The sequence below is a fragment of the Cottoperca gobio genome, chromosome 3 (genome assembly GCF_900634415.1).
Source record: "Cottoperca gobio chromosome 3, fCotGob3.1, whole genome shotgun sequence".
NCBI lineage: Eukaryota > Metazoa > Chordata > Actinopteri > Perciformes > Bovichtidae > Cottoperca > Cottoperca gobio.
Genome location: NC_041357.1, coordinates 4,370,591 through 4,389,646, shown reverse-complemented (window position 1 = coordinate 4,389,646; position 19,056 = coordinate 4,370,591). Strand labels below are relative to the sequence as shown.

The window sequence follows — 19,056 nt, the reverse complement described above, 5'->3', positions numbered from 1 at the left end:
TATGTGCTGAACTTTTAAACCCTTACATTAGCTCCCTGACACTTAATTGTTACCAGCACACAAACCTGCACTGTAAACGTCTCAACCATGACACACAGCTGCCTACCACACACACACACACACACACACACACACACACACACACACACACACACACACACACACACACACACACACACACACACACACACACACACACACACACACATATACTCCTTCCAACGCACTGAGTCAAGTCCCTCTCTCAAGCTCGTGGAGCATTCCTCTCATTCATGGAAGCAGGGCCCTCCTAGTGAAGCGCTTAATTGGCTACAGATTGCTCTTTAACCTCAGGGTTACACCGCGCACGCACACGCGTAGACAGAGGCAAACGCACATGCACACATACGCACATACACCCCTTGTGCAGGCTGTTAAAGTCTTAAGGGAAATGGAGTGTGGTTTTAACAACTCAGTGGGGAAGTCAAAGGTCAACAGATTTGTAACAATCTCGAAGGATCTGTCAGTCAAGGCTAAGATGCCAAGGCGACTGCTCTTCCCACACACACACACACACACACACACACACAAACACATATCTATTTGGATGATTTTGGTATCTCACGATTCAGCTTCAACTCTTTGGTCACGATTCTATTCAAAAATCGATACTTGTTTCAACAACAATTCCCGATTTAAAATGGATTCTGTATTTAGTACATGGGGGACTAACTGCATGATCTTCTCCAGTCTGCTGTGCGTTAATAAGTAGAGTAGAGTTGAGTGTGTTTAAGATTATGGAGTTTTTATATTTGAAACAATGTATATCAACTGATTGCAATAATGTAAACATACAAAGGCATACCGAGGACAAAAGTTAAAACAAATGTACTCAATAGTTTAGTAACAAAAAATACAAATGCTTACATAAATACAATTGGTAAATTTAGGCTAACTTCCTTTTTATTTCTCAGAAACTTGCCAATTTCAATCATAAATTGTGCACAAAAAAAACATGTAAAACATGGTATTCTGCGTGGTTTTTCAACAAATCACACAATCATGCTTGACACAACTTTGACTTGGTGTGTAGGATTACTGACCAACATAATTTAATTTAAAAAAAGATTTTTTTGGAAGTTTGATCCATTCAGAATCTTAGAAGATCAGAATCTCGAGTCTTACATGAATCGATTGTTTCCCCCACCCCTACTCTGTCATCTCAAACTGTTCTTCTAGCTTCAACTGTCTCTGTGTAGATGGGAGATTTTTTGACTCAGTCTAGGTCAAACATGCTTGACTGGATCTGATACAACCCACAGGACTGAAATGGGATGTCTCAGTCCCAGAGCTCGCCATTTTAGCCCTCTGCCCAACATGGCCGGCTGTGACAGTTCGGTCCTTTAGTTTGCTGCCCAACAGGGACATGTGTGTCTGTCTGCCGATCCTACTGGGACAACTGTACTCCTCCTCAAAACAGAAGCTCTTGCTGTGATTGAGATTAAACTCTGGCTTGAGGGAAAGAGGAATTTGTGGTTTGCAGGCCTCTTAAAAACCGGTCTCATCAGTGTTAAGAGAACTTTTGAATCAACATATGCGATAGGCTTTTGTTTGGCCGTATAATTACATTTTGCATTTGTATAATAAAATGGTTATAGTATTGGACATTTCTGACACATGTCCTTATTTACAATGCAATTCAGATATTTGTGTTACTGTATCTATGCATGCGTGGGTGTGTTAGTCCCTATTGTTTCTGGTGAATATGCTTTTCTGCATGACTCACTCTCCTCTTCCAGAAGAATCAAGATCTGTGTGTTTCTCTCCCAAATTAGCTTTTGCACTTTTATCCTAGAGCATGAAGGAACTTACTGCTAATATGATTGTGTTTGACGGAGAAAGAATGAGAGAGAGGGATTGAAAGAGAAGACAGAAGGAGAGGAAAGAGAAGGAACATTTTGTTATTTGAAGCAGTGAGTCGGTTAACATTGAAATGCTGTTTTTTGACGCGTTTACACTGCTGTGTAAAAACACACAATTCCCAGAGTTCAGACGTCTGATTTAATGAATGATAGGTTGCAAAGGAAAAACAGTAAAGAATAATTTTTTGAAAAAGAACAAAGGACCCTGGTAGAGACTAGTAATGCCTGCCAGTCATTCCATTGTACAGGCTTATGAATGATTAAGCTACTGTAGCAACAAGGGCAGATCAAATTACGGACGCCATTTTGTTAGTTTCCCCTGCAATCTTTCATATCTCCACCAGTCGTTTACTAGATTTATTCCTAACAGGATGATGGTGTGTGTGTATGTGTGTGTGTTTGAGGTGGGGGGTGCAGGCAGGGTGGCATGCTCAGAGTTAATACCGCAAATTGTTGTTAGATGCAGGTCTCCCTCTGCCATGCGTTTTGGACAGGAAGGTAACGTGATTGGCTTTGTTCAGTCTTCCTGGCAGCCGACACCAGCTGACATCTGTTCCCTCCTAACCACTCAGACTTATCTCCATCAGGGAACGCACACACACACACACACACACACACACACACACACACACACACACACACACACACACACACACACACACTATCACACAGAACAGACATGTGCGCACACACTGATTCACACGGTCATACACACAACCATACTTGTGCTCGTGAGGGAAAAAAGCGCACACATGCTGCAGACGCTCACATACACACTCACTCTTACACACATGAGCTAATGTTGTGATAATGAAGAGTTCAGTGTGCCAGTTGTATGTGGGTAGCAGATACATTCGCATTTCTATAAAAAGGGACCACGAAGTAAGTAAGTAAGACAAAAATGGCAGAATACACAGTAAGCATGCCTGTTTTATCAGATGTACTAAATCTACATTGTATTAGCAAAAGAGGGGCAGCTGATTTGCTTATGCATTCAGGACTGATTGTGGTGGCGTTGCAAATCTTATTGCATTGCTAATTTAAATTATTGGCGGCCAAGTCCCTGGCACGGAGGCCTGGGCGTATATCTTAGACATGTGGAATCTGAAGGCAGAGTGGCATGAGCGCTTTCCGGGTAGACGAATAAAGAATATCAGTCAGTTTTGCCTCTCTTAAGCAAATAACCGTCTGCAAAACTGGCCGGTGTATAAAAGAGGTCCTTTTTTCCTCCACTGAGATGAGAGGGTGAAGAAGAAAAAAAAAGCAAGAAGAAGGGTGGGTGGAGGAAAAAAAGACAGAGGTCTGCGTGTGAGAGGGGGAGGCTGTTTGAAATTAGCCCTCCACTCTGGGGTCCTGGGAAATGAATGTGACATGTCCAGATTTGGTGTTTTTGTTGCAATTACCAGAAAACACCAGATGAATTCTTTGCAAGCCATGTGTGCTGGTCTGTGTATGCATGAGTGTGTGTGTGTGTGTGTGTGTGTGTGTGTGTGTGTGGTAAGCGTGTTCACACATATGGATGTCTGAGCATGTATGTGTGTGTGAGAGCAGGTGGCAGGCATATTTGAAGATGACAGTAGGGGTCTGACCCATGCCAGGCCCAATAAAGCGGCCTTGTGATGGAGCTTATGTGACACTCTGTCCCCTGGGCTCTGAGGTCTCTCTCTCTCTCTCTCTCTCTCTCTCTCTCTCTCCTTCACACACATGTGCACAACACACACTCATACACACAGTACCTCATTTCCCTTGTGGTGCTCCCCGTCATACAGAGAAGGCAGCACTCGGATTGCTGCGGGTACGCGTGAGGTCTGTGTGTGGTCTGATGACGACACGCTGTACGCTCAGCGCTAACGCTATTGATCCCAGTCACCTCTGCATTTTCTGCAACAACTCATATTGCCAGTTGTATCAACCACCTACGCTTGTTTTGAAATGTTTTGAATGCTGCTTACACTTGTAAAGTTGAGCTGAATCATTTGGAGTCGGTCAGTGTTATGCTGTGCGTCACACTGAACTACAAAACCACAGCAGAATACACAGAAGGTGCGATAAGGAAAATTAAAAACAGCATCTCTGAAAAGTGTAACCAGACTCGTATTCTTGGTTTGGAGTTCAGAAATCAGTCGCTCATGGTCATTTCCACAGATCCTGATGATGTTAGAGCGTAAAAGAGTTTCCATCTTTCTGCACATGCTAACCACATGCTGACCTTCTCTCAAATCTCAACCTGCTCCCTTTTAAACTGAGAACCAGTGAAAAATATACTTGATTTTCTCATTTTTAACATATAGCCTTAACAGCCTAAACTACTCTGCAACACTTGTCTCAGTAAGAGTATTAGAGCCAGGCATTACGGGGAATTGGGAGGAGGATGATTCAATTTGCATAAATGTTGCTTTTCGAGAATAAAGTCGAACTTTCAGTATGATGCGTTAACGCTGGTTTGATTTGTTCTCAAAAGTTCAACTTTATTCTCAACACTTTGTCATTATTCGCAAATGATTTAATATAATCTTGTAACTTTTTTCAACATACTGACCTGGCTTTAATACTCTTCCATACTTGTTAAAACTCAAACCGATTTAAAATGGGCCTGCTCCGACAAGCTATCTGTGAATACAGCCATCAGGCTAACATGAAAGAGGGAAGTTAGAGTGGTTCCACCATAGATCAGCTTGACAGTAATGCTGTGAGGCAGACACAACTGTCTGTGAGACAGAAAAGAAAAAAGGTGGGATGTTACCTGTCAGATAAACAAAAATCCATCTCATCTCACGTACATGCTCTCTGATGCTCTGTCTCACTTCCTCCCTCTGTTGTGCTGTTGGGAGAGTTAAGCACATTGTATGTACTTTATCAGGCAAGGATAGAGGAATGTGTGGTTACAATAAATAGAGTCCTTGACACCTTACAGGTGCATACAGCAACTTCACACCTTGGTGGCTGGAATGGCAGCTGCAGACAGAGAGGTAATTATCTGAGAACTACTTCAGAACCTGTAATCTGATACTGTACAGTACACACATGTGCCAAGCAGGAATACCAAAGGATACAACTGTGTTGAGAAAGTGTCACATCTCAGTAAAGTCAGATTTCTAGGGACCGGGTGCTCACTCGCTGCTGTTTCAGTCAATTAGTTCAATTCCACGTGTAACATTAAAAGTCCACAATGGTGGTGCGTGCACAATGCCAGGCTCAGCATCTCTTCAGATTCTTCAAATTAGCAGTTATCTGCCTCTATGTTTCAATTGTGTTCACTCATAATAGTCTTGCATACATATCATACAGCCAACAACCTTCTGGACATTGCATTTCTTAACTCGGACAACATTATCGTCCATCTCCGACTCATTGCAGGGAGTCTACCGACTCGGCTCCAAGGACCAAAAGTGCTTGCAGGCAGCGTCAAGACCGTACTTTTAAGGCAAACTAAAACACGAGAACATATTTAATGCTTGCTTTATATTTCAATAATTATAAAAACAATCACTTTGCAATAGTCATAATACATTTTCAAGTACAATAACTAATAATTCTTAATTCAGCACAATACAATATCAGTAAAATGGCTCTAAAGTTTGGTGTCGATCGCTTGTATAAGTACCATGCCTTCAGAAGCTTTGGGTGGTTAAATTTCATGAGCACCTAAGTTTGCTAAGAGAAGTTTGGCCTAATTTTCCTTTTTTTTCCTTCTTCTTAATTCTGCCACATTTGGTCAAAAGATTTGGCATTTCCATTACCATTTGGCCAGCTTACATGAATTAGATTTTTGTTGTCGATTTCAAAGCAGCCACTAACGGTAATAACTTTTTTTTCTAAATCACTTCCCTTGTAGTAAATGAAGTCTTAGCAGTACAGAATATGGAAATGCCTTTGAAAGAGGAGGGGGGTAGTAGAAAGATTGGAGAAAGGAACTTTCACTTTCACTTACATCTTCCAATTATTCCACATCTCATTTGCTGCCACAATAAACCAGACTAAAAAACAAGTGACCTGGTTTTTTTGCACACATTTTTTCAATGGTGCAACTTGCTGGAAAACAAGACCTGCAAGATAGCATCAACTGTCTGACTGTATATGCATGCAGGCATTGCAATCATCCATTTTCTCATTCAAGCGGTTTCGATGCCTAAAACATAGTATATGTTATTTCAGACAAGAAACTCGGTGTTGAGCACAAAGTCTGATATCTGTATTGCTTCTCCCCTCATTATCTCCTGTGTACTTCTTTGTGTCCTTGTGTTTATCTTGATCACTGGATTTAGAGGGAGTTTCACGCTCTCTCAGCTATTTATTTAATTTCAAGTTCAAGTTTTGCAGTCTGTGGATTCTTGAGACCACGTCTTGCATTTAACAAACGTCTTTGTGTATTTGTACTTTGCTGTTTGTCTCTGAGCTCTTCCAGAGAGGTAATAGAGTGAAATTATTTAAAATTTAGCAAACTAATATGGATGAGGAAGTCTAAAGTTGCGCAACCTAAGGAAGTTCTTTCTGAGGTTGTGAGTAAATCTAATGTAGCTAAATAAAGAGCTGGCCTCATAATGGCATTTAAGGTTCAATACACACTGTGTAGAGTAGACTAGGGCTTAAAGCTTTAACTAATAGATGACACATCAGATGAGGAATAAATCTGAGTATTCCATATCAAAATAACAATTAATGTTGTTCTTCCTGATGATGATGCTCATCACAGCAAAATAAATCTCAGATTTTTCTAAATTGTATTTGTTATCTATGCTGATTTGCTTAAGTACACATTCGTATGTACAGCTTTTAAGGAATAGTGGTGATAAATGTTCCTCCTCTCTCTTTAGGATTTATTCTACTTTCTGGATTAGGGTTCAGTAATTGGTAAGTGATCTTCCTTGTAGAGTATTTGAAAAGTAATTTGACATTTTAATATTACCTCAAGACTTGTATAAAACCACAATTTCTCCTCAGCTGATATCACTTAAAAATGTTGCACAATTAGAATCACACTTTGTAAGTGTGAAAAAAGCTCAAGGTGATGTATGAATTTCTATCATTCTTTCCCCCCCTCTAAGCTCTGTCGGTGAAAAAGTGTGAACTAACAAGCGTCCAGCAGCTTGTAACACAAAGGGCCGTCTACACATGTTATTCAAGAGAAGCAGTGGAGTCTGGCCAGGCACTGCCGTTAAAAAAGAGTGAGTGAGAGGGGGAGAGTGAGTAAGCAAAGCTGTATAGTGATTTGCCATTTATAATTGGCCTGCAATGGTAGATGGTGGCTGGCAAGGACAGTTTTTTTTTTTTAAACACAATCTGTGCCTGCGGTCGGGGCGATGCATCGCTAATGACAGAAAGCCAGAGTAGTGTGGAAGCACAACAGCGCCTGGTGGCTACAAGGCCAGCACTCGCAAATATGTTCTATCAGATTTCAGATAGATGATGTTTCATTGTAACATATCATACAATTGTGGGTACTTTCTATTTCAAATGCTTATCTTTATAAGCGAAACATTGTGGGAAAAAGTCACATTTCACATTAAGGGCATTGAATACATTGCCAAATGCAACATTTAAAACCTTTATTTAACCACCGATATTCCACTGAGCTGCTTGCTCTTTACCAGTAACACTCAGCTCATACTCCACGCAGTTACACACAGTCTCACTGGTAGCTGCCCATTAAAAACTCCCAAGCAGTTGGGGGTGAAAGTCCCGATGTGCAGAAAAACATTTGTGAAAATAAAGATCTTATCCAAAAAGGACCCGAGGACACTCAGACCCAGTCCGAAATAGACCAGAGGATAATTACACCCATTTGCTTTTTAAAATGTGGTGGGCCCCAACAAACCAATGATACGCCACCATTTAACGAGCGGCTGTGGTCGAGAGGAGTAGCAACACCAACAAGTCCTCCAAATTAAACTTTATTATATTTAGTCACTTTTAGGATTGTATTAATAATTTTGTAATCAAGTAAGTAAACAAGGTTAGGCTTAAAAAAGCTGACCCCAATGCTGTTACACATGCACATGAGCAAATACACAGCCAGCCAAAGAAGACATGTGAGCCTAATAATACAAACGTCCTAAGTAATTTAACCACAACTAGTGTTAAGTTGTTAAGTTTAGGGAACAATTGTGACCATTGTCAAATGAAACCAACATTGACAAACAGCGGCCCTCTAGTCCCACGTTTTGTCCCTCTGTCCACTCGACCTGCGCACTTTGTGACTCTCATTACACTATTTCCTCTTCTTCTCCTGACAGAAAGGATCATAACTCCTATGTTTGCAGCTGGAGTGCTTTGTTGCTGGAACATATATCTTTTTTGGACAAACATCTGATACTGTGTTGTGTTTCGTGGGAGGACATTCTCAGCAACACATGTCCTACAAATAAATATAACAGTGTGAACTCCCACCTTAGATGAAGTACATTTCCCATGCAATGATGACAATTCACCACATGATCAGAGCTGATAATTAGTCTGCTTGTATCCATTTAGATATTAGACATATTGACATGCAGATCCAAGGCGTGGAATAATTGGAATGGGACCCTACCTGTTTAGAATATAATTTGGACCCTGCCTGACTTGCATAGTATGTTGGGTCTTGGAAAAACGAAGTGGTCCTCTAGTTGAGAGTTGAGGCACCGGTTTAAATGTAATCAACTGATTAAATGGCCGTTATCAGTGGTTATCAGCCTTATAGATTTGGGTGAGAAGGGGGCTGCTGCTCCAACTCTTATGTTGTATCTTCTATTCACACGGTTGATTCCTGAGATGAAATAAATGTTGACAACACCAACCTCTAGTGACCGTAGTAATTATGATAGGACTTTGACCAATGAGACCGGTGTTCCCGTGTTCGCTAACTCTAACACTAAGCCAACAACATGTTGTTGTCCGAAACCACAATCTCTTCCTAAACCTAACCAAATACTTTAGTTGCCTAAACCTGAAGTTGTTTTATGTTCAAAAAGTTACAACGTGTTGTTTTCAAGTTTCACTTTTGCAACGTAGTAGATGCAGTTTGGTCTATACGACGTATTAGAATATTAGCAATAACCACAGATATTGCCTAATTATTACGCTGATAACATTTGAAATGGATGGTTGAGTACCATGTACAAAGGCACTAGGGCAGTATTTGTCAAGGGAGAGTACTTATTTGTGCCCGTCTTTCAGTCTGGAGAATCAAACCTTCCACAAACCCCCCCCCCTCCCCTCAAACTGCAGGGGAGGGACTCGAGGGCAGTCAGAACAGGACCCATATGCCCATCCATGGATAAGGTTTTTTTTTTATAAAGAGCCCCCACCATCACCACCTCACCCCCATCTCTTCTCCTTCCTGATGCCTCCTCCATAAACAATGAAAAGTTAATGAAGAGGTAACTTAATGATGTAATGAATATGGCGGAGCCCAAGGTCAGAGCTGGCTACAGTCTGGGGCTGGGCACAAGACAGGGCCAGGTGATAACACAGTTTTAAATCCCTCTCTCTCTCACACACACAATCACAGACGCGCACAGTCTTTGTGTGCATGTAGATCTAAATGTTATTTGCCTGCAGGTATTAAGAGAACAATAAAGCGTTTTGAATTGTTGTCTGCAGAAGCATGTGTGCAACCCTAACCCTAAGGTACGTGTGTGTGTGTGTGTGTGTGTGTGTGTGTGTGTGAGTGTGTGTGTGTGTGTGTGTGGTGATGGAGGCATAAGGGTGCTGTGGGTAATAACAGTAGAGAGCTGTTTTTAAGTTGTTGTGTGCATTTGTAGCTGTGTGTGTTTTTATGGCTTTTGCATTCTTTCCTGTGTGTGTACAGAACGTGTGTTTGCGTGTGTGAATGTGTGTTTGTGTGTGTGTGTGTGTGTGTGTGTGTGTGTGTGTTTGACTGTACAGGGACTTGTTCTGATGTTGAAGCTGGTGATTAAAAATTGAAAAGGTTTGAATGACACAGTAGAGAGTTTGGCGGAGCCAGGTACGATCGATAGAGCTCTGGTGAACGGCTACTACCCCTACTTGTTGGGCTGGAGAGCACTTGGGAATGTGTTTGTGTGAGGCAGAGAGAGAAAGTGTCCTGTATGTTATGCCTTTAAATAGTCTGTAAAGCTATTACACTTACAAAAAAAGACTGTATTTTCCTGGCAGCACTGCACTTTTACTTTGAGTTTGCTTTAGACCAGACTTGCCACATTGTTAGAAAACGTCTGGATTTGTGTAAGCATGTATCTGCCTGTTCTCTAACAGTAAAGACAATACCATCCCAACACATCCGACTCATTGGGAAAAGAAGTACATGAGAAAGATCAAAAGAAGAGATTGGAAGCACAGTATATAAGAAAAGGACAGGTGATGAGAAAGGCGGGAGAGAATAAGAGTTCTTAGAGCGCAGCTCACCCAGCAGCCAGGTGCTCTCTGTCTTCGATCTGTTTGGCCTCCGCCGGGTTAAAGAAGTGTCTACACCTCACTTTATCCTCTTATAGCCTCTCACACCACAACATACAGGGGAGGGGAGGCGGAGGAGGCTGAGGGAAGGTTGAATGGAGAAGGATAGAGAGGGAGAGAAGGCAAGGAGAGGAAAATGACAGCAAGAAGGAAAGAAGAAGAAGAAGGAACAGGGATGGTGGGAGAGAACCAGGAAGAGACAGACTAATGCACACAGTTAGTGAAAGCCTTTTCATTGTGCAGATTAGCTAACATGCTAACTTTAATGATTTATGAATATAAATAATTATGACTTAAATTTGGCAGGCTAACTAGCTTTGTTATTTACAGATTATATGCTTTATATCCTCCGTCTTTATTCTGGTGTAAGATTTAGCTTGGTATCTGCTGTTAAAATAATAGTTTGGATGTTCTTAAGTGGGGATTTATGAGGTATCGTCAGTGTATTACCTTCAGTAGATGGCGGTTGGCACCCACATTGAAGTTAAGCAATGCACTGCTGAGTACGGGGGCAGCAGCAAAACTTATTTAGGCCACCCAGAAGAAAGGCTCACCAAAAACAAAATCAATATCAGTTTAAGTGTACGCTATATTTAGAAGACTTTACTTTACCTTGCCGTCAGACGGCCCTTTCAAACGGGGAACTGAAGCCGTTATATTCATCTATGATCTCGCCAAAGCCCGGTAGAGCGAGGTAAACTTATTGTTTTATTTCAATGGAGTCAGCTGACTTTGATGAGACGCTTCAGTTCCCTGTCGGAAATAAAAACTGTACAGCTGTCTCACGGCAAGGTGGAGCGGTTCAAATATTCTACTTTTAGGTGGGCCTTGCTAAAATATGTTTTGCTTTCCACAGCAGTACATTGCTTAGCTTAGGTGCGGTAACTCCTGTCTGCTTCTCCAATCTGGGAGCGTGCCGACCGCCTTCTGCATCCCTAGCAGGTCTGCTTATGAGAAACACTTGTTTAGCTAAAACACACATTTCCCACCTGCTCACATACTGGTCTCTCTGGTAAGAGACTGTGTTTAAGTAAAGTGTAGTGCTGCATTTAGACATCACAGCGAACAGACATAGCCTGTTGCAAGCAGCACAGACATCATAAAGCTACAGTGAGCGTACAGTGTGAGGGCCAGCATGGGTCATGCTGGTGACTCCCTTTCAGAATAAAATGGTTTTGCAGATTCCTCTTTTCTCACTTGATTCCACAGGGGAAAATGAGAATGTGTCTGCATGTGTGTTTCTCATCATGATGATATCACCAAGCTTTTAATTCAGTGTAGCTTTTTTTTCTGGTGTCAGCAATGTTTGCAGCACTGGTGAAGTGTGACCAACCCTTCCAGTGTAACCATTGATTCTCGGTCCTCCAGTCTTTGTACACAGCATTGCCCACGGCATCACTTACTAACCCTTTATTGAAATCCATTTGTTGACGTGCATTTTAGTGGCTAAGCAGGCTGCAGCAGAGCAGCTATACTTACAATCTTTGTCATGAGTCATTCTCTGCCTCTTTCTCACAGGTTTGTCCTGTCAATCTCCTCTGTGTACTAAAAGCACACTATACTAAACTTAGCTTCCCCAAGGCAATCTGTGATCCATCTGATCTGCTGGACAGCAGGCATGGTAATGCACTGGCACTGTAAGATATTATATTATAAGCATGGATGCTCTATTATTAGATGATAAGAATAGAATATCTGATGTGCTGTGTTTTATGAAGGTCAAAGAATTGAATCAGAAATATTTCAACGCTGACCTAGACTGTTTTGCATTTTATTATATAATCACATGGGTTGCATTCTCATTTTGGAACCCATAATGTAGCCTGAATGAGGTTTAATATATGCATTTATGGTTTGTGTTCATGAGCGACACTTACTAAAATGTGCATAAGACCACACAGTGAAGATAAGATAAACACGTGCTTTATTGTCTGGTTTCAATATACATTTGCCTTCCATTCAGTGTCCCAACTCTGCAGTTGCAATCACATACAAAGAACAACCAAAGCGAATCAGAAGTGCAGGAATGTGTGGAAATGTAGCTGCTAATGTGCTGACAGCTCACACCGTGCGTGACTTCCTGTCTACCAAGTTATCAAATCCATTTCTTTATATGGAAATGTTGAATATTGTGAAACCACTAATAGACCATGATCATATGTTCACCACAGACAATCACAAAATGCAACAGCATGTTCAACACATGTGGGTTTTGATCAGGCGCTCATACAGTATCGCACAGTCTGATCTTGTAAATTGCATCGATGGAGTGCGAGAAACGGCTGTGTATGTTGAGCGCCGTGTTAACTCTGGGTCATTTTGACAAGTGTAAACACTCAATCTCTCCATCAAATTCCATTAAACCCTGTAAGAACACAAACACACACTCCAAAAAAGAAGCCCCTAAGCAGCAGCATTAAACAAGTGCTCTCATTTGGACATAAATAGTGTGATCTTACTCATAAATCACGCTGAGATTGTGCATTTGGCCCGGGCAAAGGCTTCAGGTTCGCACACCCCTTCTGTAAACAGGTTCTCCTTCAGCCTCTCACAACTTCAGTACGAGTCGGTAGATGTGTGAGACTCTGCGTTTGTGCGTGTGTAAATGTGTGTGCGCAAGGTTACCGGGCTTGATCCATTTTAAAAAGAGCCTTGCTGTAATCAAAAACAATAACCGCTCAAAGCATAAACTCTTCCAAAGCCCCCCCTCCGCACTCCCCCATCCTCGCCTTGAAGTATGAAATAATATTCTGTGTGTGGGCCCTGGCCGAACGCTGAGAACGCAAACATTTCACAATAAAGTTGTTTAAATAAAGGCCTTGGCATAGATGGCTGGGAGATAGAGGACATGCTGCGTTAATTACAAGCGCCCGTTAAAATAAACCGGCGGTATAAAATATGACTCCCTCCCTCTCCCATTCTCGGAGATTTGAACCTATAAAATGTCAGCGAGGTGTGTACCTCAGATGTGCTGTTTGGAGACCAAACACAACAGCAGCCCTTCTGGTTGGAGATTGGAAAAGAGAGATAGACAAAGGAAGAGAAAGAGAGGAAGGGGGGGGAAAGATCCACAAAAAAACACAACAGAGCTCTACAATCAACAAAGAAAGCAGTGTTTACTCTGCATTTAAAGACTTATGAATTCTTCTCGCCCCCGCCTTGCCGTTGCATGGCATTAACTGAAAGGGAAAATAGCCCAGTTAAGCACCCGGTTTATTATTCTTCAAACTCTTGTCTGAAAAGTAATATGCTTTAAAGGCACAGTAGATGTACTGGTGCTCTCCGCTCTGTATCTGTTTCCCTTACCAGGCGGTATGTGTGTGTGTAAGTGAGTAAAGTTACATCGCAAAGAGAGAGGCAGAGAGATGGATTATTTTTCCTGAAGCGTGGACTTAAGTTTCTGCTCTCTGCTGCTGGGTGGCCCACTCCTCTTTAGCCGTGTTAACATAAGAATAGAGGGGTGGCCAGGGGGTGAGGGAGGTGGAAGGAGGGGTGGGGTAGCTGGGTAGCTGGTTTAAATTATTCTGCTCCTCCACTGCTGCATAGCAGGAGCTGTTGTTATCCACTTAGAACATCAGACGATGTGTTCCTTCTCCCTCTCTCTTCTCTCCCTCTCTCAACCCTGTGGGCGTCTTTATTCGGGACCCTTTGTACCAGTGTTATGTTATAACTCCTGTCCCGGCCAGGGTGCTCCTCATTCTCTGCCACTTGTTTGCTTTTCCTGTCCTGTGTTTTTTAAATTTCAGAGTTAAAAAATGCTTTTAAAATGATATCTGGTGTTGCACCGCAAAAGCTCCATATCGGATTTCAACTTAAGTCAGATTTTATTGTATTTTTTGATTTGGCACGGTAATATGTATTACCTCCAATTGTGGTAAACTAATCAAGCATCCATTCTATTGAAAGATTCTGCCCCTACCTCAAAAATCTAAATATGAAATGTTAACTCTCCGTACCGCGGGCTGTCATCCAAGCTCAATGACGAGCGCTGTGACGCTTTCAGGCCCAGATGAGGAATGCAGTTATGAGGAGATGTTTGTATACATTCAGCCTGCGCCTTGGAAAGCAGCGATGGTAGTTGAGCACAGCTTAAAGACATCTGGATGCGATGAAATGCCATTTGTCTAAACAATCAAGAGTCTTACCAAAGCCACCCAACTTGCGCTGTGCTTTTAGTACATACTTGTGCAATGTGCTTCAACAGAAAGCGTTATTGACAAATATTTCATTGCGACAGCCTCATGGGATCTCAAAACGGGACTTTCTTTTTTTTTGCATCATTCCAGCTTTCTGCTGTAAACATAAAGCATTTGTGACGGCTGTGTACTTGAGGATGGATGAGATGCGGGGAAGTTCATTTTGAAGGGGGGAAGGTGGAAATAAAGAGAGACATTAAACCCTGGTGGCATTTGGTTATGAATAAGACTGAGGAAAATCAGTGAGATCATAATCTAAATTTAATGCTCATTCGTACTGAGAAAAAAATGAAAATGGTGAATAATAAGCACTCATATTTTGTGGTTGACCACCAGCCATCGCCGGAACAAACCATTGAAGAGACTTTAAATGAACTTGACTTGCAAGCAATACAATATCAACATGTCTGGGTGGATTTCTACGCAGGTCAAAGACACAATATCACAGGATAAACACTCAGATAGAGAACGAGGCATCGTCTGTCAAAAGGAGTGCCACACCTATAGATTTATTTTCTCCGTGATCCTATTTAAACAAATGGTCTGGGCTGGTCATGGCAGCCAGTGTTCTGACTATGCCAATGGTTTATGTGTATGTGTGTGTGTGTGTGTGTGTGTGTGTGTGTGTGTGTGCGTGTGTGTATGTGTGTGTGTGTGTGTGTGTGTGTGTGTGTGTGTGTGTGTGGGGTGGTGGTGGTGGTGAAGGGGGCAGGCAGACATGACTGGGATAATAAGCGTCATGAAATCTAATCAGATTTCTAAGAGGAATTGATTGTTGTGAGGCAGCCGGTGCAGGAGTGGGGTTGACAATAAGCTGAAATATAAGTGTTAATTTTTATGCTAATCCTCTGGCATCTCTGTGTGATGCAATTTGGTCCAGCAGCCTCTCGACTTTGCACCGCAGATATGAAATTGTCCCGCGCACAGAGAAAATGTCAGCTTGCCAGACCCTGAAAGCTTGTAATTTATTAGGTATGTTTCTATTAGTATGTGTCACAGTTGTTAGGGAGCCACATGCGCAGGCAGGCAGCCACCCCACCTCGTTCTCTCCCTCCCTTCCCCTCTTATTCTCTATATCTCACTCTTTCTATCCCTCCAACTCGCCTCATCCTCCTCCCTGCATTGCCATGCACTTTTTTAGCACACACACAATGGCACACACCGCGCTTGTTCTTAAGATGGTCTCGGCTCAGTGGCTGCTACACTGGGGCCTTAATGTATTATCATATATCGGGTGGTCCTTGCCCCCTGGACAAAAGGCTATTTAATACAATTTAATGACATTCCCAAGAATGAGGGAGGGGGGTTAGAAAGTAAGGGATAGAGTAAAAGAAAAAAAGAGAGAGGAAGGGAGGGAAGGGGGGAAGAGAAGAATAAAAAAGAAAGGCAGAGGCCCAGATGAAAATAGCATCTGTGTTGTTCATGGCTCGCCCATGCAAACATTGCAGTGTAAACTGCGTGACTTTCCCTGCACCTCCTCTCTGTGTTCCTAAGTCTCTGTTTCTGTCTCTACCTGCACAATACAATGTAGTTTAGAAAGGGGGGGCTGGCAGGCTCCTCAAGGTGTTACACTTTTCCAAACTTATATATAAATAGTATTACCGCAAAGTAAAAAAATACTCTATTATACTACTACTACCACTCCATTGTAGAGGTCAGAGAGGACCGCTTGACATTTTCATGATATCAAACCACATGTTATTCATAATCAGTATTTTTTCAGCAAAAGCCATTCAAAGTATTTTCTATACAAGCAAGCTTAATACATATTTTAAAGGAACAACTGAAATATTTTTTGCTTTTGAAACATTATAATATTACTTCAAATTGAGATATACAGTAGAAGATTCTCTTTCTTCCCGATCCCACATCCCACATAATAAGTGAAGGGGTGTAAATAGGGCGCATATGACAGCACCAATAACCAACCAACCAATAAAACAATGGGATTCATGAGCAATCACTAAGGACCTCACAAGTAGGCTGTCCTGTTTGTATTTATTGCACTTTCAATAATTGTAGGGAAACAGACTTAGTCACTCTATTCAACTCTTTTAAGAAACAAAGTATTACACATTAGATGTAATATTTGCGTTATCAATACAAGGGGGACACACTGGTACTTTGTGCTCCAAGTGAATGAACATTTTTAACTTTACATGAACAGTTTTTAGATGAAGATTTGTTTTGTTTCCTTCTGCTTGCTGAGAAAAGAGAGCTGTTGTATGGAGAGTGTTTGCTTTGCTGATTCCATTGTTGAGTAAATGTAACAGTCCTCTGTAGCTGGAGTCAAAGCTACGTGGACCAAGCTAGACAACAACGTTGCTAGTGAGTAAGCAGAAACCATCAGTGCTGTAGCTCACACCCAGGTAAATAATCACCAGGTTTGACTGATATATTTAGGTCAAACACTTAGTTATGGTTAGAAAAAGATTGTGGTTTTGGTTTAATTGTTCAAAATTCAACATTTACACAAGACAGGATGTGTTTAGGCTTTCGATGTTTGACCAAACAAAGGTCTTTGCCTAATCTTAACCGGTGTTTTTTAAGCCTGGACCTAACCATAAGTCCTGTCTGGTATTAGAATGCAACACTTTGTGGAGTGGGAAAGATGTTGCCAGTGAACAAATCCCCATGCAGCTGTTTCCTTCAAACTGTTTTTAAAACTAGAGATAGGGTTGCTGGGATTAGTAATAAAACACACTGCTTACTGTCGCCAGTTGGGGTGGTGCACATTTTTATTATCTTTGCAATTCTATATACTGTTGGGTAGGGATGTGAGAAAAATATTGATACACTTGAGTATCGTGATATTATGTTTTGTGATATTGTATTGATTGTATTGATTTTGTATTAATAGTTTCCATGCAAATATTTTTAAAAGACAGTGTTTCATTTTGTGTTGCGTTTTGATACAACAATACGTTGGATAGTTTAGTCTGTAACACCTACGATTTGTGAGCTATTTGATTAAAAGTACAATAGTGCCCTATACATTTTAGTACAATACTCAACATTAAGTAAATGTACCTCAACATTAAGTAAATGTACTTTCCCTCACCACCTGTTAGTAAACAAAGTACAATCAGTTTTGGCAGAGATGTCATCGGTGAGGAAAGAACCAAGGACAAACAATGTGTTTTCACGATTGTTCTGCAAACACACTTCCCTAGAATGCTATTCTATTCTATTTTTAGTCATCTCCCTCTTTATGTTTAAACACAGTTAAAATCGCTCTTCTCCCTGCTCATAAGTTGAGTGTTACCAGAAAGCAAGTCAGAACTGTACTCAGTGGGCCCAGAACACACACTGAAAGGTTTGGATGCAATTCACATATAGGTCAATTAAATGCAACAACATCTGCTCTCTCCCTACCATTTGCATATAGCATTCATATGTTAATGATGTCCCTTGTTTTTTTTACTGCATGTGTGTATGTGCATGTGTGTTTGTTTCTCTCTGTGTGTATTTTTTTTCCTGTACTTCCTCCCCTCCTCCCAGTCTCTTTGTATCGCCAAACAAAAAGAGATGCAGAAAATTTGGATTCATACTTCCCTTTTCGGAAAAAAAAAAGATACTCCCGTCCTATTTTCACTTCCTCTCGCCTGACGTTTAAAGGGGAGGTTAGACGAGTGCCACAGTTGTTCCATTGCCGTGCCCCTGATTTGAACAAGAAGCCCCTTTAACAGCAGAGAAGGCAAGGCCCTCTCTCTTCCCCAAGCAGCTTAATGCCTTATAAATCAATGATGACACAGATGGACTAGCGATAATCTATTTAGAATGCCTCACAGCAAATATTGTTGTGCAGATGATTAGACTGCCAGTTATTTTAACTGAGACCCCTAAACCCAATCTTGCGCTTCTCGTGATGCTCCTCAGATTTATAATGCTAATTTGTGATTTGATATTTTTGTTATTTGATATAAATTTGGAAGGAAAGACATGTTCAAAATGGCAGAAATTAAAAGTGAAATCAGGTTGTCGCAGGGCAGTGTGTGTCTACTTGTTTGTCTGTGTGTGTGTGTGTATGTGTGTGTGTGTGTGTGTGTGTGTGTTGGGTGGCATGGGCAGCTTGAGGAACAAAAGACATGAGGAGGTGCTGGTGTCTGTGCCAAGGCCATAATGATAAGGCATGTTTCTTTAAAGAAGGGGGGTGCAGACCTTTAGCAGAATTGTATACTCGAGGCATTAATGTGTGTGTGTGTGTGTGTGTGTGTGTGTGTGTGTGTGTGTGTGTGTGTGTGTGTGTGTGTGTGTGTGTGTGTGCGAGTGTGTTAGACAGTCTAGTGACACGAGGGGGGTTAATGGCAATCCAGGGTCTCTGCCCCTTTTCATGGTCGATGGGTCTCAATTTAGCGTGCAAGGGGGAGGAGGAAGAGAAGAGAAGAGAAGAGAAGAGAGGAGGAGGAGTGCAAAAATGAAGTGGAGGTTGTCAGACGTGGCAGCTGCTCGGAGGCCCTGATAAATATAAGCCCTTATTGATCGGTTGAAAATGAAAGATCCCCGAGTGGCGTGCAGTATTTAGCTTCTTGTCTGCCTCGTGTCAG

The 19,056-nt window shown here is 41.6% G+C and overlaps 1 protein-coding gene across 2 annotated transcripts in view; it reads left to right on the top strand.

Annotated features, from left to right (window-relative positions):
* znf536 (zinc finger protein 536) overlaps nt 1–19,056 on the top strand; it is a 226,943-nt gene that overhangs the window by 59,076 nt on the left and 148,811 nt on the right. The window lies entirely within an intron of this gene.